Source organism: Chenopodium album, chromosome 23 (genome assembly GCF_948465745.1).
Source record: "Chenopodium album chromosome 23, dcCheAlbu1.1, whole genome shotgun sequence".
Classification (NCBI taxonomy): domain Eukaryota; kingdom Viridiplantae; phylum Streptophyta; class Magnoliopsida; order Caryophyllales; family Amaranthaceae; genus Chenopodium; species Chenopodium album.
The window spans coordinates 30,253,373-30,276,290 of NC_137856.1; the positions used below are offsets into that span (position 1 = coordinate 30,253,373).

General features: G+C 31.6%; 1 pseudogene; it reads right to left on the reverse strand.

The window, feature by feature from the left end:
• Positions 1 to 12,724: 12,724 nt before the first annotated feature.
• LOC145607338 (wall-associated receptor kinase 2 pseudogene) lies at positions 12,725 to 19,092 on the reverse strand (annotated as a pseudogene).
• Between the last annotated feature and the right edge of the window lie 3,826 nt (positions 19,093 to 22,918).

The following is a 22,918-nucleotide window of genomic DNA, read 5'->3' on the forward strand; positions in this document are numbered from 1 at the left end:
AAATATGATTTTGTGCTTGATTTTGATTTAATTCGATTTATTCAATTCAGTTCAATTGATGTGTAATGATATTGCTAATGATATAAAGTAGGGGTGTTCAAAAAACCCCGACCCGATTTTCCGATGACCCGGTAAATACCCAATGGGAAATTTAGGAGAAAAAGCAGTTTTTCCGGGTCAGGTACCCGACCCGGGAAAATTGCCTTCTATCCGGGTCGGGACATGGGGCGCATTTTTTCAGAAACGGGTACCCGAATACCCGAATACCAAATTAAAATTTTAAAAAAAAATCGCTACTACTTAGTAAACTAAGCCCAGGCCAGCCCATTTTCAAAATTAGGGTTTCAAAATTAGGGTTATCATTCTCTCTCTCTTCCTCTCTCTCTCTCTCTCCGCCGTCCCTCTCTTTCTCTCTTCCTCTCTCTCTCTCTCTCCGCCGTCCCTCTCTCTCTCTCTTCCTCTCACGTTGTTCCTCTCTCTCTCTTTTCCTTCCTTCCTTCTTCATCCTTGAGTTCCTTCTATGTTCTTCCTACTTCCATTGCTTCTTCTACTTCTCTATTCACAAACTCTCAAAAATCGATTATCAATCGCCTTCTCATTCAATTCCCTCACTCTCAAAATCGATCCTTGAGCCTCCGACCTCTGCTTTGCCCACCTAAGGCTCGCTGCTGCTTTAAGTAACTCCGTCGTCAGTGGTGGTCGCTTCTACTTCGCCCAACAATAATAAAAATGTCGGTGGTCACTGCTACTTCGCCCAACTGTACCAAATATGTTTTTTTTGTTTATAAATTTATTTATTTGTTCGCATATGTAAGATCTAGTTCCTTGCCATGCAATTTCTAATTATATATTTTTTTCTTCTAATTCTTTGTATATTTCAAATTTTATTGAAACAAAGCTTTGTGTAATTGGTTATTTTGTATGTTGGTTGTTCGATTGTGTGGAGTTTGGGTAGTAGATCTAAATTGTTTTTCAATTTTTTAACTTTTGGGAGCAAATTAATATAAAGCCAAATTTCATTCTTTTAAGCTCTTATTACAACGACGATAATAATAATAATAATAATAATAATAATAATAATAATAATAGTAATAGTAATCAATAAATAATAATAATAATAATAATCAATAAATAATAATAATAATAATAATAATAATAATAATAATCAATAAATAATAATAATAATAACAATCAATAAATTATAATAATCAATAAATAATAATAATAATAATAATAACAATCAGTAAATAATAATAATCAATAAATAATAATAATAATAACAATCAATAAATAATAATAATAATAATAATAAAATAATAATAATAAATAATCAATAAATAATAAAAGATCACTAATCCGTAGTTAAAAATTACTAATTAATAAGTTCAGTTCAGTTCAGCTCAGTTCAGTTCAGTTCAGCTCAGTTCAATTCAGTTTAATTCAGCTGAGTTCAGTCAATGAGAACAGGCCCTTATTCTTTGTTTCAAAAAAAAAAAAAATTTAATACTAATTCTTTTATGAAACTAAATATTGAATATCCCTACAATATACAAAATCTTGGTGTATGGTTTACATACTCCCTCCGTATTTTTTTAAGTGATACACTTTGACCGGGACATAATTTTAGACAATTTAATTGACTTAAATAAAATAAGTGGTAAGTGGGGTAGTGGAGTATTAAAAAATTGCTAAAGAAAGATAGTGGTGTTAATAGTTTATTGAAAAGTAATGAATGTGAGAGGAAAGATATAATAAAAAAGTAGTAGTGGTTTGGGTGGGGACCATGAGAGGAGAGAGATATTGTAACACCCCGACCCCAAACAAATTAGGGAGGGGCCTATTGTCACGAAATGCGCATCAAGGGCCAACAACTGTCCCCCCAAACCAACACAAGTCCTTCCGGCGCATTTTGTCCTCACTCAAGCGCACCCCGGGAAAACTTCCCAGGAGGTCACCCATCCCAAGACTACTCCCAGCCAAGCACGCTTAACTAAGGAGTATTCTTAGCATATGAGCTCCCTAAAAGAAAGATGCATCTTGTTGAAATGAGTAGTATATCAAACTCCTTTAAAGCAATCATGAGGGGTATTACATACACCCCCACTTGAGAACGGCAACGCCCCCGTTGCGCCTAGAAGCCTTAGGACTCCGGTATTACGCCTAACGGCAACTGGGTAGCCAAAGTGTTACATCCAGTCTGGCTATGGCCATATGGCCCCAGAATTCTCCCCCGCTAGGCGACTGACATAGGATTAATTATCCACGGTCAGCACGCGGTCGCAGGGTTGCTCTGATACCATTTGTAACACCCCGACCCCAAACAAATTAGGGAGGGGTCTATTGTCACGAAATGCGCATCGAGGGCCAACAATTGTCCCCACAAACCAACACAAGTCCTTCCGGCGCATTTTGTCCTCACTCAAGCGCACCCCGGGAAAACTTTCCAGGAGGTCACCCATCCAAAGACTACTCCCAGCCAAGCACGCTTAACTAAGGAGTATTCTTAGCATATGAGCTCCCTAAAAGGAAGATGCATCTTGTTGATATGAGTAGTATATCAAACTCCTTTAAAGCAATCATGAGGGGTATTACAGATCAGATATAATATTTTAATGTATTTTTTTGCCAAAAAAGGAAGTGTATCACTTAAAAAAACACGGCCGAAAATGGAAAGTGTATCACTTAAAAAAACACGGAGGGAGTATCAAAATAAACCAAGTTGAGTCAAATTAATTAAAAAAACCCTAAAATTTTCTCTATTTTCTCTCTTTAAACCTAGCCACCATCATTGGCGTAGCCAGGAATAAAAAGTTACGGGGCCAAGACTATTATATTTTCGAGGCTAAAATTTCTTTCGTGTTGCTATTAATAATAAAAAAAATCCTAAACAAATTTTAAAGTTCATCATTTTATTACCTTTTGTTTTCAAAGTTCATCATTAACATTATAACAAATACAAGACAAGTATAAAGTACTTCACAAAAAAGTTAAAAACTACTCTAAATCGGTAAAAACTAGGTTAGGTCCCGTGCCATGCACGGTATATTTTAATATTTATTATTAACTTTGCATTATATTTAATTAAAATAAAATGAGCATTTTAATCCTTTGTTCTTATAGAAATTTACAATCATTTTGTTGTATACTCGTATTGACATTTTGTTCAATCCTTTGTTCTTATAGAAATATGTAGTAGAATGAGTTTCCTCAAAAAGAAAACAAGAATACTCGTACAAAATAGAGAAGAAGAAGATGATAGAAATACCAAGTAAATTTTTTTGTGCCTAATTCAGTAGTTCTTGTCAAATAAATGAATGAAGATTATATCTGCTAAAAAAAATATTCTCAAAAGATTGTGTTTTTTTTAAGTACTTATATATATGTTGTCAAAACACATACCTTAGATACTAGATAGTGGAATATCCATATTTAGAATGCAAAAGATCATTAATCAATGTATACACTTAACTATGACAATTATTATTATGTAATAATTTCCTAAAATAAATGTTTTATAGGAGTTTTTTTTTTTAAATAAAAAAATTAATGGCACACCAGAAATTAACATGTGCCATTGAATACCTATTCATCTAGTAGAACCATCTCTAGAAAATGTACATCATTTACATTATTAAAATATGGAATAGTTCATATAAGTAGATAACCCTAGCTTGTATAGTAATATTTTCATTCGACGGATTGATATTTAGAGTGTATAATTTTGTGCCATTAGAAAAAATAACGTTTAAAGTTATTTAGTGGTTGTGACTCAAAAATTTAGATTAATACTTTTTATAATGGTTAGGTAAGATGTTTTTGGAAAAATTGAGCTAAAAATAAAAGGTATAAAGATTATTGCATGATTTAACTGACATTTCTTAAATTTATACAAATTTTCTTATCTTTGTTAAATCTAAAATTGCATAATTTATTTATTTCGCTTTCTCTAAGGTATATAGACAATATAGTCATCATCTCTATTAATATAAAATATAGACATAATAGTATATAACCGAACTACTACTTGTTAGTTATCAAAAGTGAGTCAATTATAAAGTTAAGTATAATATTACTTACTATTAAGTATTACTTGTTAAAAAAAATATGCATAATTCATATTAATTGACCTTTCTTATCTTTGTTAAGTCTTTTTTTGAAGGGTGTCTTTGTTAAGTTTAAGATTGTTTTTTTTGAAGGGTATATTCGTTAAATCAAAGATTGTTTTTTTAAAGGGAAGATTGCATAATTATATATCATCGTAATATATATGTTAGGACAATCATGGTATATTTAGTAGAATATTTACTTGGTGATTATTGTTGTTTCCTTAATTTTAGAAGATAATAAATTGATGGTAGTAATATTTATATATTCATATCTTTGACATTATTGTATCTTTGTCATATAATTTCTCCATAGACTGTAAGATTTTTTTTATTTAGATATATGCAAAATATTAGTTTCTTTAAATATTTTTATTTAAATGTACTAAGGACACACTAGGAGATGACACGTGTCATGGCTGGTGTGCCTTTTAGTATATAGTTACTGATTGATGATTGATGATTGATAAGAATAAGGGGAAACATAAACTAACAATATACAACATTTATAATTTAGAAAATTACGTGTTCTTTTGAATGTATGTCACAACAATACAACATCATACAAGGCTGGCTTTATTGACAATTAACAAAAACCAAGAGAAACATCAACAAGCAAAGTGCAACATCTTGATTTTTGAAAGTTATGTATTTTTTGAATGCATGTCACAACATTATATAAAGTGAAAATCATTATGATCATCAATTAATCAAATTTAGACAAAGTATTATTGAATTTGAAGCGTTGAATATTCATCTACTACTTATACAAGAGAGAGAAACAGGAAAAAAAAAAGGAAGTGGGATCATAAAAAGAAAAAAATAACAGCCAAATTATAAAACAAAATTAAAATAAAAGAGAAAAAATAAAGTGGAATTATAAAAGGGAAAAAAAAAAACGCCTGATTAAGAAAGTTATAAGAATTGAACTTATAACCTTGAGGTATCAAGTATTACCTTTCTAACACTAAAATAAGACTTTTTATGTATAATAAATTTGCAGGGGCTAAGTTAAAAAATTATAGGCCGCAGGGCTAGGCTACGGGGGTTGGGCCCCCTGTCAGCCCCCCTTGTAGCTCCGCCCCTAACCACCATAGTAAAACTTAAGAGACTGTTATTGATTTTTATCGATGGTAAGCCTCAAATTATTCTTTTTTTAATTTAATGTTTTCAGCCAATTGTAGGGTTTAGTCAGTTCTCTAATGTTGGGATGTTTAATATTGTTTGTTTTGTGTGTGTGTAGAGATACAAATTTGGAAGATTCATCTTGCAAATTTGTGATATTCTGGGTTTGTTGGTATAGGGGTGTAGATGTAGAAGATCTGTCTTGCAAATTTGCAGATCTTGATGACCAATCAAGTTTTATCATTCCTGCGACTATACATTAATAGCTCCATCAAAAACGATGCAAAGACACCTAAAATTATCCATGAGTAGAAGCGATGCCATTAGTAGGATGTTTATTAATAGGTAATGGATCTGTTGGTGAAAAGGGGTATAAAGATTGGATTTTTGTGGGACAAACAAAAAGGTTGGAGTTTTTAGAAAAGAAAGTGCAAAGGTTAGATTTTTAATTTCCATTTTATCAATCTTAAAAGAGAGTAAAATAGGTGGGAAAATTTTTAAATAGCGGATGACACGTGTCATTCTTGATTTTGCTTTTAGTATATAGTTATTGATAATTATTGATTATTTAACCATATGTTATTTTATTCTAGGTATATAGTCATCAAATTTTAACATTGTTTTTTTTTTTTTTAATTTTTAATTTTATTTATTTATTTTTTATTTTTTTATTTCACTGTAATTATATGTTCATTACATTTTTATAATATGCTTTTTCCGTTGTTTTTTTATTTTTTTCTATAGCTTGCGCTTTGTGGAGAACGTAACTTTTTTTTTTTTGGTATATAGAGAGCGCACAAGGGCAGGGGTGAGAATTAATTGCAAGATCTCCTGGAATCGAGAGGGAAGCTCTAACCACTTGAGCTTAGGTAGGGATGTCAATGAGGCGGGACGGGGCGGATGTTGGCCTTCCCATCCCCACCTAACATTTTCATCCCATCCCCATCCTCATCCCCGCGACGGGTCTAATATTCATCCCCATCCCCGCCCCGGCGGGTACAACTCCAAAACCATCCCCGCCCCACCCCCACTTGGATATCCATCCCCGCCTAATCCCCACCAAATACTCGCCTGATCCCCACCCAAGACCCACCAAATTTCCGTGTCTTAAATACACAATCCTACATAACTAATACGGATTATAATATTAAAAAAAAAATTCTTAATATTACACACATTTTTGTTTATAATATAAGTGTAGTACAAAATATTATAATTAATATTTATTTCACGTAATTATTTTATAAAATAATATAAAAGCATATAGATGTGGGTATGAGGTGGGGATGGGGCGGGTACGAAGTGGGGCGGGTGAGGCGGGGCGGGGATGGGGCGGGTACAACTTAAAATCCACCCCGCCCCATCACCCATGGCGGGTATCGTTTTTATCCCCATCCCCGCCCCACCATTCGCCAAACCGAGACCCATCCCCGCCCCACTAGGGCGGGGCAGGTGTCCTACTTGACCCGCTCCACTGACATTCCTAAGCTTAGGGATGTTCAAAAATCGATCCGGGCCGAAAATGTGTTCTGGACCAGATTGGAACAACCTCGGACCGGACCAGATCGAATTAACCGGCCCAGTCTCTTGGTCTAGAAATTAAATTTATTTTTTCGATCTTTGGTCCAGTGTGGTCCAAAACCCCAGAAAAAACCGGTCTTGGACCGGACCAATTTTTTCCTTTAATTTATGCATAAAATATTAGCTAATGGTTAAACTTTAATTATATGGACTTTTTTGTACTTAAAAATTAAAAAAAAGACGCTAAAGTAGAATTTTTCCTTAGATATTTTTTCGAGTTTTCCACTTTTCCATAATATTATTAAAAATTTAGCATTTTTTAAATAAATTTATAAAATCGGCTCAAAGTGGTCTGGTTCGGATTCTAGATCGATTTTTTCGGTCCGATTTGGGTTTGATCCTAGCTTAATCAGTCCGGTTTTCGATTCTTGAATTTAAAATTTCATTCTCCGGCCTTATCCGGTCCGATCTTGGACCGATGACCAGCCCAACTTGAGCTATCTCTTACTCTCTCGTGGAAAACTATGGATTAGAATAACTATTTGTTTTTTTTTTTTGAAAGAAATTAGAATACTCCCTTCGTGTTTTTTTTAAGTGTTACAGTTCGACCGGCACATAGTTTTAGGCAATTTAATTGTCTTAAGTAAAATAAGAGGTAAGTGGGGTAATTGGAGTATTAAAAAAATTGTAAAAGGCCCCAAGGGAGTAGAAATTTTCAAGCTGATATAAAGTATACACACTTTATCTTGCCTTGGCTGCAATCAAACAAAAAGTGGCCCTTATTTTAACTTGACGTGAAGAATGCCTTTCAACAACATAAGGGAAGAGAGGCAATGAAATTGATGACTTAAGTAAAATAAGAGGTAAGTGGGGTAGTTAAAGTATTAAAAAAATTGTAAAAGAAAGATGGTGTGTTATTGAAAAGTAATGAACGTGAGAGGGAAATATAATAAAAAAAAAGTAGTAGTGGGTTTGGGTGGGGATCATGAGAGGAAAGATATATAATGTTTTAATGTAGTTTTTTGACAAAAATAGAAATATAACACTTATTAAAACACGGCCGAATTTGATAAGTGTAACACTTATTAAAACACGGAGGGAGTAACTATTTGTTCATTCCATCTCTATAATATACTACCTCCGTTTCTTTTTAGTTGACACGTATTCCTTTTTAGGAAGTTTCTTTTTAATTGACACGTTTCCTTTTTTGGGTAAATTTTTTACCTTACATTTACAAGTACCCCACTTGTTTTTTCATTCTCTATCACTCTCTCTCCTCTCCTTAATATATGTGCCTAAATCAAACGCGTCAACTAAATAGAAACGGAGGAAGTACGTATTCTTTAGCCGCTTTAGTTATCGTTAAATAATAATAATACTCCGTAATAAAAAAAATGATTGGTTTAGGTTTCACGGTTTCCCCATTGTGTCCGTACAATCTATAAAGTACAAAAAGTCCAATAATTGTACAAGACAAGTCGAATAAAAAACATAGGACTAATAAAAGTTTTGTTTTAGATTTGTGTCTGGGAAAGTGAAAACCTAAAATCCTTGAGTTGTGAATTGAAGTATGTATCTCTACAGCTTAACCCTCCAAAAAGCTACCGGCATAATCTCCGGCATTACCGGCAATTTCTCCGGCAGCAACAAGCATGAAATCGTGATTGCACGAGGCAAAATTCTAGATCTTGTTTGCCCCAATGAAAGCGGTAAGCTTCAAACCCATGTTTCCGTTGAAATCTTTGGTACTATTCGCTGTTTATCTCAATTCCGTTTAACCGGCTCTCTAAAGGACTACATTGTTGTTGGTTCTGATTCTGGTCGAATCGTTTAATCACTAATTTACCCTTAATTATCCTAATTAGTCATAACTTTCACTAACTATTTAATAATTAAATTGATTTATAAATTAAATCAAAAACCACCCTCACCACCACCACTCAACCACCCCATCCTTCTCCCCTCCCATGGCAGCAACCCCTCCCTCCCAGCCTCCACCATCCCTAGCCGCCGCCTGAAATCCCTCACCCCTGCCGAACTGACCCCCTCCCTCTCCCCTTTACCCTGTACCCTTGCCGGTAAATAAAGGAAATCGATGGCTTAAATAAAGGGCGGGATTAAACGGAATGCATACAGAAATCAAACCACAATAGCTGATATATAAGTGATCATTGATACCAAACTTGGTATATGTACATTGTGACTTGGCTAGTGAATGAGGATTGAGGACCACGATAGATCCTATTTGCTATCAGTTAAGAAAATTATTAGGATATTAATGCATGCACAGTATGAACTAATAATTAGCAATGTCCAAAATAACGTATGGTCGTAGACCAAATAAACAATAATATTGTGTTTTATAGGTAATGTCCTATTAGCATTTGGGTTAATGCCTTATATAGTTATATGCAAACAGAATTGAAAACTATATTTTTTTTTCGGATCAAACAAGTGTTTCAAAACAAAAATCGGTGTCTTCTCCAATTTGTTCACAAACCCAGATTTCGAAAATTGTTATTTTTTTTTAAAAGTTTCCCATACATATAATGACCAATTTTGCATCCCTTGTTTGCGATTATGCAATTAACATTTATTGTTTAATTTTAGGATTAAAAACAATCCCAAATTCATACATGAATCCAAATTTCGAATGAACTCTTCACATATAATATGTAAATCGATGCATATTTTCAATTTTCATTGATGTACGAGTGTATTTACGGGACAAAGATTACCATAATGGTGGTTAATCTCATCCATGGATGAACAAAGTTGAAGAACAATAATGAATAATAAAGAACATTGATGAAAAATTTTTTGATTTTGATTTTTTTAATTTAATGTTATTTTTTTTATTTAATTAAAAACTGATTTTAATAAATAAATTTTGAAAATCATAAAATAATTTTCAGAAATTCGGTAAATATATTTTGGAAAATAAAAATTGAATTAAAAAAGGATAATACTAAAAATAGTGTTTGACCAAGGTTAAAAAAAAAAAAAAATCGGCCAATGAGAATTCAGTATAGTTATGTTCCAAATAAAGTGGACCACAGTAGAAACATCCAAAAAGTGAGGGAAATTGAAGTGAATGATGTCATGTAGGGGGGTTTAAGTAAACTGATGGTAAAATTTAAAATTTTGAATAATTATTAATGGTAAAATAAAAAAAAAAAAACTGTTGATTATTATTAAAACTTGAACTACATAGGTGGTAAGTATTAAATTTTCCTTTTTTTATGTACTTTTTCGAGTATGTCAATTAGGCATATATATATAAGAGCTTCCTTCTCCCGTGTTGCCAATACAACCAAAAGGCGACTATAAGAGAAAACAATTATGCTATCACCAACACCTAGACCATGAATACGAGTAATTAATCCGAGTGTCATTTAAATCAAGTCAATAACCTACAACTCAATGATGTAGTGCAAGAAAGCTGCTTAAAGAGAAATTCTGATCCCTCTCGTCTTTAACAAGTGAGTCAAAGGAGATGAAAATCAAGTGAGAAATGACAAAAAGGGAAGGAAAAGAAGAGGCAAAGTAAAAAGTGGGGCTCACATGACGTGATATTGTCATAAGGTAGTTGGGAGGAAAATAGGTGGGAGTTTTTGATGTTTTATAAAAGCGTAGGTGGTAATTTTCAAAAAAAAAAAAAATAGCAGGTGGTAATTGCTAAAATGGAAAGAATAGTAGGTAGTAATTATCAAAATTTCCTAAAATAAAATAAAAGAAAATAAAAATAAGAAAAAAAAAACTAATTGATGACATTATATAAATAGTACGGGCCAGTTCTCTTCAAATTATTTTCAATTCAATTCAGTTCTTAATTTTTTTAAAAAATTATTTAGTTGACACCTTTCTATTATCACGCTTGCCAACATATGTTTTTAACATTAATATCTCTAATTATCAACATTATAAAATTATAAAAAGTGGATATTAATAAAATATACATTGAAACTATTCAAATAAAATCCCACATGAATATGTTTTATGGTATCTATAAACCACAAAAGCGAGTCAAAGCGTGTTGTGTGAATAGTGTAAAAGTCAAACAGTGTCAACAAAAAAAACGGAGGAAGTATTATAAAAACTAGTACAGCACCCGTGCGATGCACGACTTACAAATCTTGATACTCATTTCACAAAATTTTAAAGTAATAATATATATATATATATATATATATATATATATATATATATATATATATATATATATATAAATATATATATATATACATATATATATATATATATATATATACATATATATATATATATATATATATATATATATATATATATATATATATATTGTTTTAATCATGTATTTTAACCCTCAAAATAATGATATACGAAGTATTACTCGAAAACACCATTTTTTTTATAATTCTTAAATTGTACGGAAAGATTTGAAAAATAATTTAACTCAATAAACTGACAATCAATACTCACATTAAGTCATATTTTTCCCCTCATTTCTACTTGAGCCACTGGCCACCTTATTTTTAAATGGGGGATTTTTTTTTTTTGTGTGGCTGGTCACACTGTGTAGCCAGGATGACTCGAGTTACTTAGTCAGGGGTTACTCGAGTTACTTCGAACCGAGTAACCCCTCAAGTAACTCCTGACCGAATAACTCGTAAGACCTAATTGAACCCCTCGATTAAATTAAACCCCTGACCGAGCAACCCCTCTAATAACCCTTGACCGAGTAACCCGGACCCTAAACCAAACCTCTCAAGTTACCCATGAGTGAGTAACCCCTGACCGAATTGAACCCCTCAAGTAACCCTTAAAGTAAACCTGAAAGAATAACCCCTCGAGGAACCCCAGACCGGGTAACCCCTTAAGTAACCCATGACCGAGTAATTAATAATCCTTGATCAAACCCCTCAAGTAACCCCTGACCGAACCCCTCAAGTAACCCCTGACCGAGTAACTCGAGTTACTCATGAGCAAGTAACCCCTAACCGAGTAACCCTTAAGTAACCCCTCAAGTAATTGTTCACAAATTTTTTATAAAACGGGTAGTTATTCACAAAATTGCCTATCTTTGGGGTTGTTCTTGTTGACAAATTTTCTTATTATGTATGAGAATGGTAAAAAAAATTTATTCTATTTTTTTAACAGTAAATAAACTTGAAAATTGAAGGAATGATGTCAACTGATAATTACTATATATCTTTTCTTACTAAATTTTTTCATATTTTAAAATATAATGGGAAATTTTCAACGGTGACTCCCAACTTTATTTTACTACGCACACATGGTGACTCTCTTAAAATTAAATTATACAAAATGACCTTTTTTAAGAATTTCATCCCATTTATAACCTTATTTCATTAAAAAGAAAAATTAATAAAAACTAAGTATGGTTTGAATAATTTAATTTTTTTTAAAAAAGTAAACCTACCACCAAACCAGCCACCCCACCTACCCAGCCACTATCTCCCCTTCCGGCGACGCTACTCCAAGCCCCACGGCCCCACCGCCGGCGACGCTGCTCCACCTCAACCGCCTAGCTAGAACCCCCAACCCACCAAAGACCCTCCTCAATTTTATTATAAAGTTCTTAATTTTTAGTTCATCTTTGTTGATATTGCTAAGACTTTTTAAATATCATTAGATTCTATTAATAAAATTAATACTAGTATATACTTTTAATTAAATTTTTTTATTTTTTTTTAAATAGAAAGAAATTTGTATAAAAAAAATTACAAGAGTAAGACAGCTTGCTTTGCAATGCATTAAGGAGGAACTAAGGGCACAAATCAAACCACCACAAGCATAAAAAACTAACACAATTCAATTAGTTTATCACTTAAGAGAATTTTAATATCCCATTATTTAACATGTGTGCATGTACTTGAACTTTGAACACAATCGGAAAACTAGAACTTTAAACACATTAAATTATATATATATGGTGCACAAATTAAACATCATAACTATATAGATGCAACTAGCTAGCTAGCTAGAACTTTGTCGAACATGAAGTAGTGAACAAGCATAAAAATCATCTCCCATGCATAGTCCAAAAGCACCACCAACTACACAATTCAACCTTGGCTACTTGAAGAGTAGTTCATGTCATTGTTGTCATAGCCATTGTTGAAATCATGCGCCTCACCAAGCATATTTTCACTCTCTTCTTGGAGTGGCATGTTATTGTTTGACGAGTATGGATGAGAAGAAGTAATACATGTAATCCTTTCTAGCTCTCTTGCGACCTCTTTCATTGTTGGGCGATCCTCTCCTTTAAGCTGTAGGCACCTTCTTGCAAGATTAGCTACTTCCTTAAGCTGCTCGATTGCACCATCACTTACTAATTTGTCATCAAGGATCTCAAACAATCTATCTTCCTTAAGCTTCCTAAGAAAATGTATAGCAAGGCATCTCTCACTCTCCGGCTTAGAATATGCAATCGCCTTCTCTCTAGTTAGTAACTCAGCAAGAACAACACCAAAGCTATAAACATCGCTCTTATCAGTGAGCTCACCAGTTTGCATGTACTCTGGATCAAGATACCCACATGTTCCTTGAACTATAGTTCCTAACTGCTCTTGATCTACCGGCACTAGCTTAGAAGCTCCAAAATCAGCAACTTTTGCTGTGTACTTATCATCCAAGAGAATGTTTGCAGACTTAATATCTCTGTGAATTATCGGTATAGAAATTGTAGTATGCAAATAGGCCAAGACTTGAGCAACTTGTGTCGCAATTCTTAAGCGAATATCCCAAATAAAAAATTCTACTCTTCTTTCATCATGCAAATGATCATGCAATGTACCATTACTTATGAACTCATAAACAAGTAATGGTACTTCTATCTCCAAACAACAACCTAAGAGCTTTACCACATTCCTATTGTTGATTTGGGACAAGGCAATGACCTCATTTATAAATTGCTCAACTTGGGTGGAATCTACCTTGAGTGACCTTTTGATGGCAACAATTTGGTTGTTTGGTAATTTTCCTTTGAAAACCATGCCAAAACCTCCGCGACCAATGATGTTATTCTCATTATAGTTATCTGTGGCCTCTTGTAGTTGTTCAATTGTAAACATTTTAACCATATTGCCAACTGATACATCTCGTCTTGAAAGTTTTTGTTGTAAAATATGACCACCATTTTGTTGAAAGCATTTTTTCTTTAGTTTTTGGATCTTCTTTTTTCCAAGTTGCCAATGTAAACAAAATCCAGCCAACAAAGATACAATGATGCCGGCACCAACACCTAACCACATAAATAATAATCTAAGTGTTAATAAGTTGTATGTGTTAGACTACTTTTCTTGGTCTCGTACAAAGATTTTAAATGAGAAAAACTACTTAATAACATGGTGTAAATCAAAGTGTTGCATTAAAACAATTACGCGCTCGAGTGATAAAACTGGCATGTAGTCATGAAAAATGATCTTAAGTAAATTAGTTTGTGGTGGCCCTTATTATTTAACACTGTTAAAGATCCAATTCAACCAAAACTTTAACCTAATAGTCGAAGCCCTAGATTGGATTATATACTCTATCATATTCTTTCACGTGAGAGCCTTTTGGACTTGAAGTGTTGAAATGGGAACGGATGAGATCCAAACCTGTGACATTTATGTCATGTTGGCTCTTGATACCATGCAACCATGCTAATGGACCAAACACAACTAAAAATTTAAGTTGATGGTTAAAGTTCAAAATTGGTTTATATACTCTATTATACTACAAAAGTAATAGATTATTTGCATAACCTATTATCAAGCACATCCACAATTAATGGTCCATAGTGACCTAGCTTGTCATGTTTCACCCAGTTGAAGCGTGAGAATGCTAAGATCATATGACTTCCAAAGCATTCTCTATGACATTTTATGAATTTTTGGTATGATAATGCTAGGATCCTATATAATTATAAACGTGACATTGCCAAACAAAAAAAGAAAAAAGTAGTGGAGATCAAACTTACTGGCCTAACCAACATAAAAAGGAACAATAAAATTCAACGGAAAGGGTGATTAAGAGTAATGACTAATTAAATATCAGTTTCTTTCCTTTATCAAGCAATTTGAATAGAGTATAAACTATTCTAAGGGAGACCTTAAAATGCTATGAAAGATGCTCCATTTGTTCCCTTTTGTCAATTTTAAGGGATGAAAGATACTTCGTCAGTTTCTTTTTTTATTCATTTGATTTTCAATAATTACTTTTATTTATCTAATTTATGGTATTTATTTGAACTTATTTAATTATTTCCTCTGTCTCATAATAATTGCAAGTTTGCAACACTTTTTTTTTTTTTTTTTTCATTTGTTTTATAATATATAATTGCAACACTACCAACCCCACCTACACTATACTACAAAACAGAGGGAGTGAAACTTTTTATAAGTAATTAGAGCATATTTTAGTGATAAACTAAACATGTATAACTACTATTGTTTTTTAACAAAACATGTATAACTATTGATCAAAACTTATCTTATTTTTTTGAACCTATTTAAATGATTTCCCATTAAATTAAGTGAAAATAAGATAAAAAGAACCTGTCTATAATTTTGAGCATTTGATTGGTTATATCCTTATATGGAGTGTAAGTAGTGTGGTTATATTTAATAATGATTACAATACGGATTTAAATTAAATAACTACTCCCTCCGCCCCCTTTTGATAGTCCCTTATGGGCATTTTTCACGGGAATTAATAAACACAAATAAAAATAGTAAAAGTTCATTGAAAAAGTAAATTGACAATTGGTATGCAAAAAAGTAGAGAGAAAAAGTAATAAAAGTACATGGGAAAACAAAATTTACATGGAAAATTTAAATTTGCACAAGTATTGTTGCAAATTGGAGGGAATTTTTGTAAAAAATTAATATTAATGGTTGTTGGAAAAAACAAATGGGGTGAACATTTTTGGACTAAAATTTACCCATAAGAAACTATCAAAAGGGGACGGAGGGAGTATCTAAAAAAAAATTAGAAACATGATGACACTTTCAATTAATGGTACGACCGTACGATCAAATATCAACACTCCCAACTCCCAACTCCCAAGTCCCAACTGTGGTTGAACATGTCACCGAAGTTTTAATAGAATTGTCTTTGTTTTAGTGCTTCTAATTTAAGCATGTACTCGTAATTAGTACAATCATAGCATGAACTATGTTCCCTAAAATCATTATTAGCAGTTTATTTTGTCAACTCTAATCATCATTGCTATTGGCATATTTTGACTTATAGTTGTATATGGCTTTTATTCACATCTACAAAATAATTAAATACTTCCTCTAAACTTAAATACACCCTCAATTACTAAAGTTTGTCCTTGAACCACTTAAAATGTAAAATCATAACATCTTTAATTTTAAAACCAATAACATAATACTAAAAGCGAATCTGACATGACACTTGTAATATTTTGATTAAATTTTTTTTCGGTATTATTAATATACTATTTTTTTTTAATATACAAATATTCACCGTTCAAAAAATATATATATACAAATCTTCACGAATATTAATTTATATATAAATCCTATAATTTTTAATTTTTATTTTGTCAACTATATACGAAGAAATATATTATATATATGCATTATGTGAAAATATTTAACATGTCTTTCATATATTTTATAGTATGTATTTTTTTTTTCCTTATTTCAAAAAAAAATAAAATATAAAGGTATTTTTCTATAATAAACAAACATGTAATATATTAGTCTTCCAAAAAAAAACAAACATGTAATTTATTAGAATAACGTACTAATCCCGTACTCTGTACCATTCTACATCATATTTTTTTTCCTTTAAAAGTCTTTTTCTCTAACAAGGATTGACACTTAAGCTTTAATTTTATATTATTTGATTTATTTATAATAATAACAATTCAATTTAACACCTATATATATACATATATATATAACCTTGATTATTAATTATTGTCACAAAAATAAGTCAATTAAATTTGTATAAAGCATTGTTTTAGTCAAAGTATGTTATAAAACATTGTGCCGGTCAAATCATATCAACAAAGTAGGGACATTATGAGGTATATGAGTGCATCGTACGAGTTCCTCTAAAAAAATTGTATATTGCACAGGTTATAGTTAACATAAAACTTAATTCTAATTTAAAATCCTATAATCATTAAATTTGTATTTTTTTTAATGTTTAATGATCAATAAATTTTGATAAACTCGAGTTGTGTTTTTTTAAAAATATATTCAAGTATTTGTTTCAAATAAAAAATATTGATTTTTTGTACCAAAAAAAAAAAAAAAAAAAAAAAGAAGTTAAATTAACATTATGATTCATAAGAATAAATAAGTTGATACTTCCTTTGCTTTCATATGATAATCCCATATGGAATAAATCACATAATTTAAGAAATTAAGAATATTTGGAATTTAACATTAAAGCACAAAACATGTCATAATTTGTTTTACCTTATTTAATTTTTAGATTTTATTGGGAAAACATCACCCATAATTGCATTTTTAAGGGTGGGTTTCCTTACGTACATAAAGTCATGTCATTAATCCACAATAGGTTAATTTCACCAATAAGAATTTAATATGTATAAAATAGAATAAAAAAATTAAGTTTAAAATGGAATACATTCAATATGAGTAGATTTTAAAAACACAAAGTCTTATATGTGGCTAGCGACACCGTGTGGCAAGGGTTATTACGTAGTGTAATAGGGGTTATTTGGTCAACGTTAAAGGGGTTATTTCGTCAATATTATAGGGTTACTCAGTTAGTGTTATAGGAGTTATTTAGTCAATATTTTAGAGGTTACTTGGTCAGCATTATAGGGTTAATTTATTCTTTTGTAAGTGATCACACGGTGTGACTAGCCACACACAAAACGAGTTGTTTTTTGAAACACCAGATTGAGTATATGAGACTAACAAATAGAAACGGAGGAAATATGTAATTTTAGAGAGAATAAACTAGTAATACTCACCAAGGATGATTTTTATTGCCAGTTGCATTCTCTTTCGGATACTTCGATCAGCAATGAAATGACAATGAGCAGATTTTGTGCCACTGCCGACGAAGTCTTTAGGGCAGGTGCAATTGTAACTTCCCGGCGTGTTAGTACAATACGCTGGTTTCTCACATGAATTCAGTTCACTGTGCGCGCATTCGTCGATGTCTATATATATACACAGAACACTCAATTAGCTACATTGAAATGATGTTATGATGATATGACACTTGTCAATGCATCACTTTTAACTAACAATAATATCTTTAATTTAAAAAAAAATAGATTTGTAAATAGATCTTTTTTTTTACTAAATCGATAAAAAAATGATTATGTGAATATTGTAAAAGTTCTTGATTCTAATAAAAACTCGAGACCCAAAATGAAAAAGATAGAATTACCTTGACAAGCGTAAAGATAGGGATTACCCTCGTAACCAGGGTTACACTGGCAACGATATCCCCATTCCCCAACAGACGGGTCGTAGCAGGTACTATTTTCCTTACATAGGTAATAATTATTACCTTGTTTAGATGCTGCTGTACAATTATTTGTTCCAATCGACCAATTATAGACCCTTGGTACTTTGTAATTACTTAAAGAAGTGTCGTTTTGTTGTAGAAGGTTTTGAATATTGAAGGGGAATATTTTATCATTTTTTGCCACAACAAACGCGGCACTGCACGGGTTAAACTTGGTCACATTGATATGGTGATGCATACTCGAAGCCATTATATTAATGTCGGTTACTCCGTCTGGAATAGGGACCTCGCAGCAGCCTATTCCAGCGCATTCATCACCCACATCTTCTTTATTAGTGCAACTAGTTATACATCCTGTTTCAAAATTAATGGATCTATTCATCTGCAAACCAGAGAATACACCTATGGTATCGCAACCAATAGCGCCAACAATGTTATGGGTCCTCGAGAGGGCAAACCTCGCAATACGAGTCCAGGTTTTAGACTGTTTGATATTCGCACCACCACTACCATAACATTTATATGAGATTGGGCTACTTACCCGGAATTCGCCTTTTAGACTGATTTTTTGGACTTGAATACTACCATCATCACCATAAGTTGGAATTGGAGGGTTCCGATTCATGTCGCAAGTGATATTGTAGTGCTTGCCGTCTTCGGGGTGATGGTAGTGGCACTTATCTCCTATTCCGAAAGGATAGGGGATCGTCACGTTGCCACATTTGTCTGGACAACCTGGAAGAGCTATTTTTTTTGTAGCAGCAACATCTTCACCCACGGTGTGTGCGTGATGTAGTGATGATGATATTGATAATACTATTACTACAATTAGTAAAGTATGAGCCAAATCCAATTTTACTCTCATCATTTTAATTTGTTTGTGCACAAACTTATGTCATCAACTACTGTATTAATTAAATATCTTGATTTTTTAAACAAACTGCTTGTATATAACAACAACTAGAGTATGGCACACACGCCCTTTTGAAAGACTCCACAAAATACTAATAACTAGGTCTTTGTTTAGTTAGTACAAGCTAAGTACTGTACAACTGCTTTACATTTATTATTATGGCCATTTTTTCTATGTATCGACCTATTTTTTTCAATTTCTTAAAAATAACTCAAGTAAAATCTAATGTTATAAACATCAACTTTTGTATATGATCGGTGTCACCTAATAACAACGAGTAACCCCTAACTAATCAAATAAGCCTTGACCAAATGAGTAACTCCTGGCCGAGCTAAGTGAGGTAAACCCTAGCTGACCGAGTAACGTGTGAACAAGTAAGTGAAGTAACCCTCATCATTCTAAAAATTAAAAAAAAAAAAAATGTAAAATCCTAAGTGATGTATTTAAACAAAAAAAAAATGAAGGGATGATAACTAATTCCTCTATTTTTTAAGTGTCTCATTAGAGCTTAGCACACAAGCTGACACGGAACTTTGACTACTAATAATATCTTTTATTATCAATAAGTATAAATTACAACAATTGAATTTTAATAATCTATTTGTTTAGATGATTCCAACAAGTCTGTACCCACGAACATTGGTTGAAGTGAATCAAGTGAATTAATTAACAATGCAAAAAGTGTAAATTAATTAAAAAAGTCAAAGGAAGTACAATTATAGATAAGTTTTAGTACAAACATAATGTTAGAAGTGGCAAATAGGGTCGTTCAATTTCGAGTAAATGTGTACGGATTTAGATTCCGGTTCGTAGGCTTTATTTTGGTTTAGGACTTTAGGTATGGATTAGATTGGTTCCATTAAATTGTGGTCTTAATTTTTGATTTAGTTGGTATCATGGTATGTCGGTTCAGCTCGTCAATCAGTTTTGCTTTGAGTTATCAAAAATCAAGTTGATTATGTAACTTTAGTAAGCTTGAATGATTTTTTACACATGGATGGTTTTTTTTTTTTTTTTGAAACAATTACACATGAATTTTAGTTTCATACTACTACTTAATTAATGCCCAATATCCCATTTTTATAATTTCATCATTTTTTATGTTCGAAAAAAATTTGTTGAGTCGGAGTCACGGTTATTTAAATTTAGAAATACTCCGGTATGACTTTTTTGTTTTTCTTAAGGGATTGTATTTTTCTTTGTCTATTTGTACATATACGAAGTATATTTTAACAATGGAAAATGCTATATGTAGCTCTAAGGGATATGTATAATAAGCTAAAAAGGGAAAGTATTAATGAAATATATTCATTAATTACAGTGAGTTGCACATGATTTTGTCATGCATTTCATATTTATACCAAAAAAGGAAAGATATAAAATGCTTATTTTTAGCTAACGAACGCCTGTTGAAAAAGCTAATAACTAAAAGTAGAAAGATTACATTAAAATGAACATTAATTACACCTACCGACGTGTGATTTTGTCATGAATTCCCAAATTAATACCACTTAGGTAATATTTTAAATGCTTATCTAACGCCTCGGGCGCGTTCGTTAGCAGATCGTTTTATCAAATTTGTTAAAGGGTAATGCTATAGAAATGATTATATTCAAGTAATTTTGTAACCACATAATTTTTAAAAATGTTTGTAATGTAAATTTTTAATCCAAAAAAATGCATTAAAATTATTTAAGACCACATTAATTTTATTGGTTAAAGTATATCCAATAGTTTATCTTTGGGCTAACGTGATTTGTGCATGCTCACCCATATTCTTCGGCGTAATAAGTTTTTAATAATTAAAACTACCTAAATCTGATCTATAAATTACATGAATTGATCAATCTATTTAAAATTGAATTAGGCTTCCAATTCAAAAACATAATAATACTCCGTACAATACAATGGGTTTTTACAAGAAAATTTGCACACAAGTAATTTCTCTCCTTTGCCTAATAGACGTTTTGACACATGCCGCAGACAACGTTACTCTAGTTAACAAAATGTGCGGTGCAACATTCGCTCCAGAAGTATGCATTAGCTGCATAAAGAGCAATAGCAAGGACGCTCTTACGGACGTAGATGTCATCCACCAAATGCTTGGATGCTTGTATAACGATGCTTTAAAACTATGGCATGATATGGACAACATTATCAATAACAACTCCGATTTGACAGCGATTTATATCTTTAAAAAAACTAAAGCTAACTCTACCCCGCTGCTAATGGTATCTGGAGTTGTTAGTGCGCAAGCTGAAGTTTCTAAAAGGAAATTTAATGATGCTAAGACAATAATTAGACAAAATGTTTACAATAGTCTAAAGAGAATGAATTATAACTTGAACAATTTTAAAAACCGTAATGATGCTAAGACAAAGACTGGTACAATTACATTTAATTGGCCTCCTCTTATGTTTTCTGGAGTTTTTAATGTTGAAGCTGATTATAAGATCTCTGATCAGTTGCTTGCTTCCGTCAAGGCTTAATAACATTACATTGTACTATATGTTCAATGTCATCAATAAGTTTTTTTTTAACTAGTATATTCATGAGCACTTGTTAAGCTCAACTAGTTTTTAGGCACATTCGACGCATAGACTGTGTTTTTTGTTTTTTTTTTTTAATACCAAAAACTTTCAAATTTAATTCTCTAATTGCAAGAGAGTTAAATAATACTTTGTATCAAATAATTGAAGAACAATCCATACATTTTTATAATTTTATATTTGTACTTATTCAAAAAAAATGTATTATATTTGTACATCCATACTTCCTCCTTTTATTTTCGTTGATCATTTCTCATTTTATGTAAAAAATATATTAGAATTTGATTTTTGAAAAGACGTTTAGAACTTAGAAGAATCTAACTAGCAATTCCCCTATTTTTTAGAAAAAAAAAAATTAATTTTTATCATTAGTATCTATTATCTAATAATATATATTTACAAAATTTAGAACAAACTACAAAAACAAGAAAAAGGTGTTTCCACTTTTTAATTGTCAGTTTTCTAATTTATCATGATTTTAATAAGTTTGACTATTTTTTAATTCATTATATGACATATATCATATAATTTTGAAAAACAAAAAACCAAAAAACAGAAAACCACAGTGATACCAAACGAACCCTAATTTTTGTTATATTTCCTTCCTTTTACTTGAAAAAATTTAACTTTTACATTATTTATATATGTCACTTTGACTAGATTTGATGATTATGAGGGCTAGGTTCAAGGGCTCGTCGAGGTCCGTTTCGGTAAAAGAGGAATAGATTTTCAAGAAAAAAGAACTGGATATGTATTTGTAGAGAAAGAAGGGGGTTTTTTTTTTAGCAAAGCTAGCAAATACTCCATCTGTCTCCTTTTGATAGTCCCTTATGGGCATTTTTCACGGGAATTAATAAATACAAATAAGAATAGTAAAAGAAAATTGAAAAAAAAGTAGAGAGAAGGTAATAAAAGTATATGGGAAAATAAAATTTACATGGGAAAGGTAAATATTGCACCAATATTGTTGTAAATTGGAGGGAATTTTGGTAAAGAATTAATATTAATAGTTGTTTGAAAAAGCAAATGGGGTGAACATTTTGAGACTAAAATTTGCACATAAAGGACTATTTAAAGAGGACGGAGGAAGTATATAGTGGCATGTATCCCAAATTTTCTTTTCGTAACTAGATGTAACTTGAAGTCAAATCTGACTTTTTCCTTCATAAGTTTTCTCCAAGTCAGTGTGGCAAAAGCCTTCCTTTAAAAGACAAAATATTAAATCAGGTCTA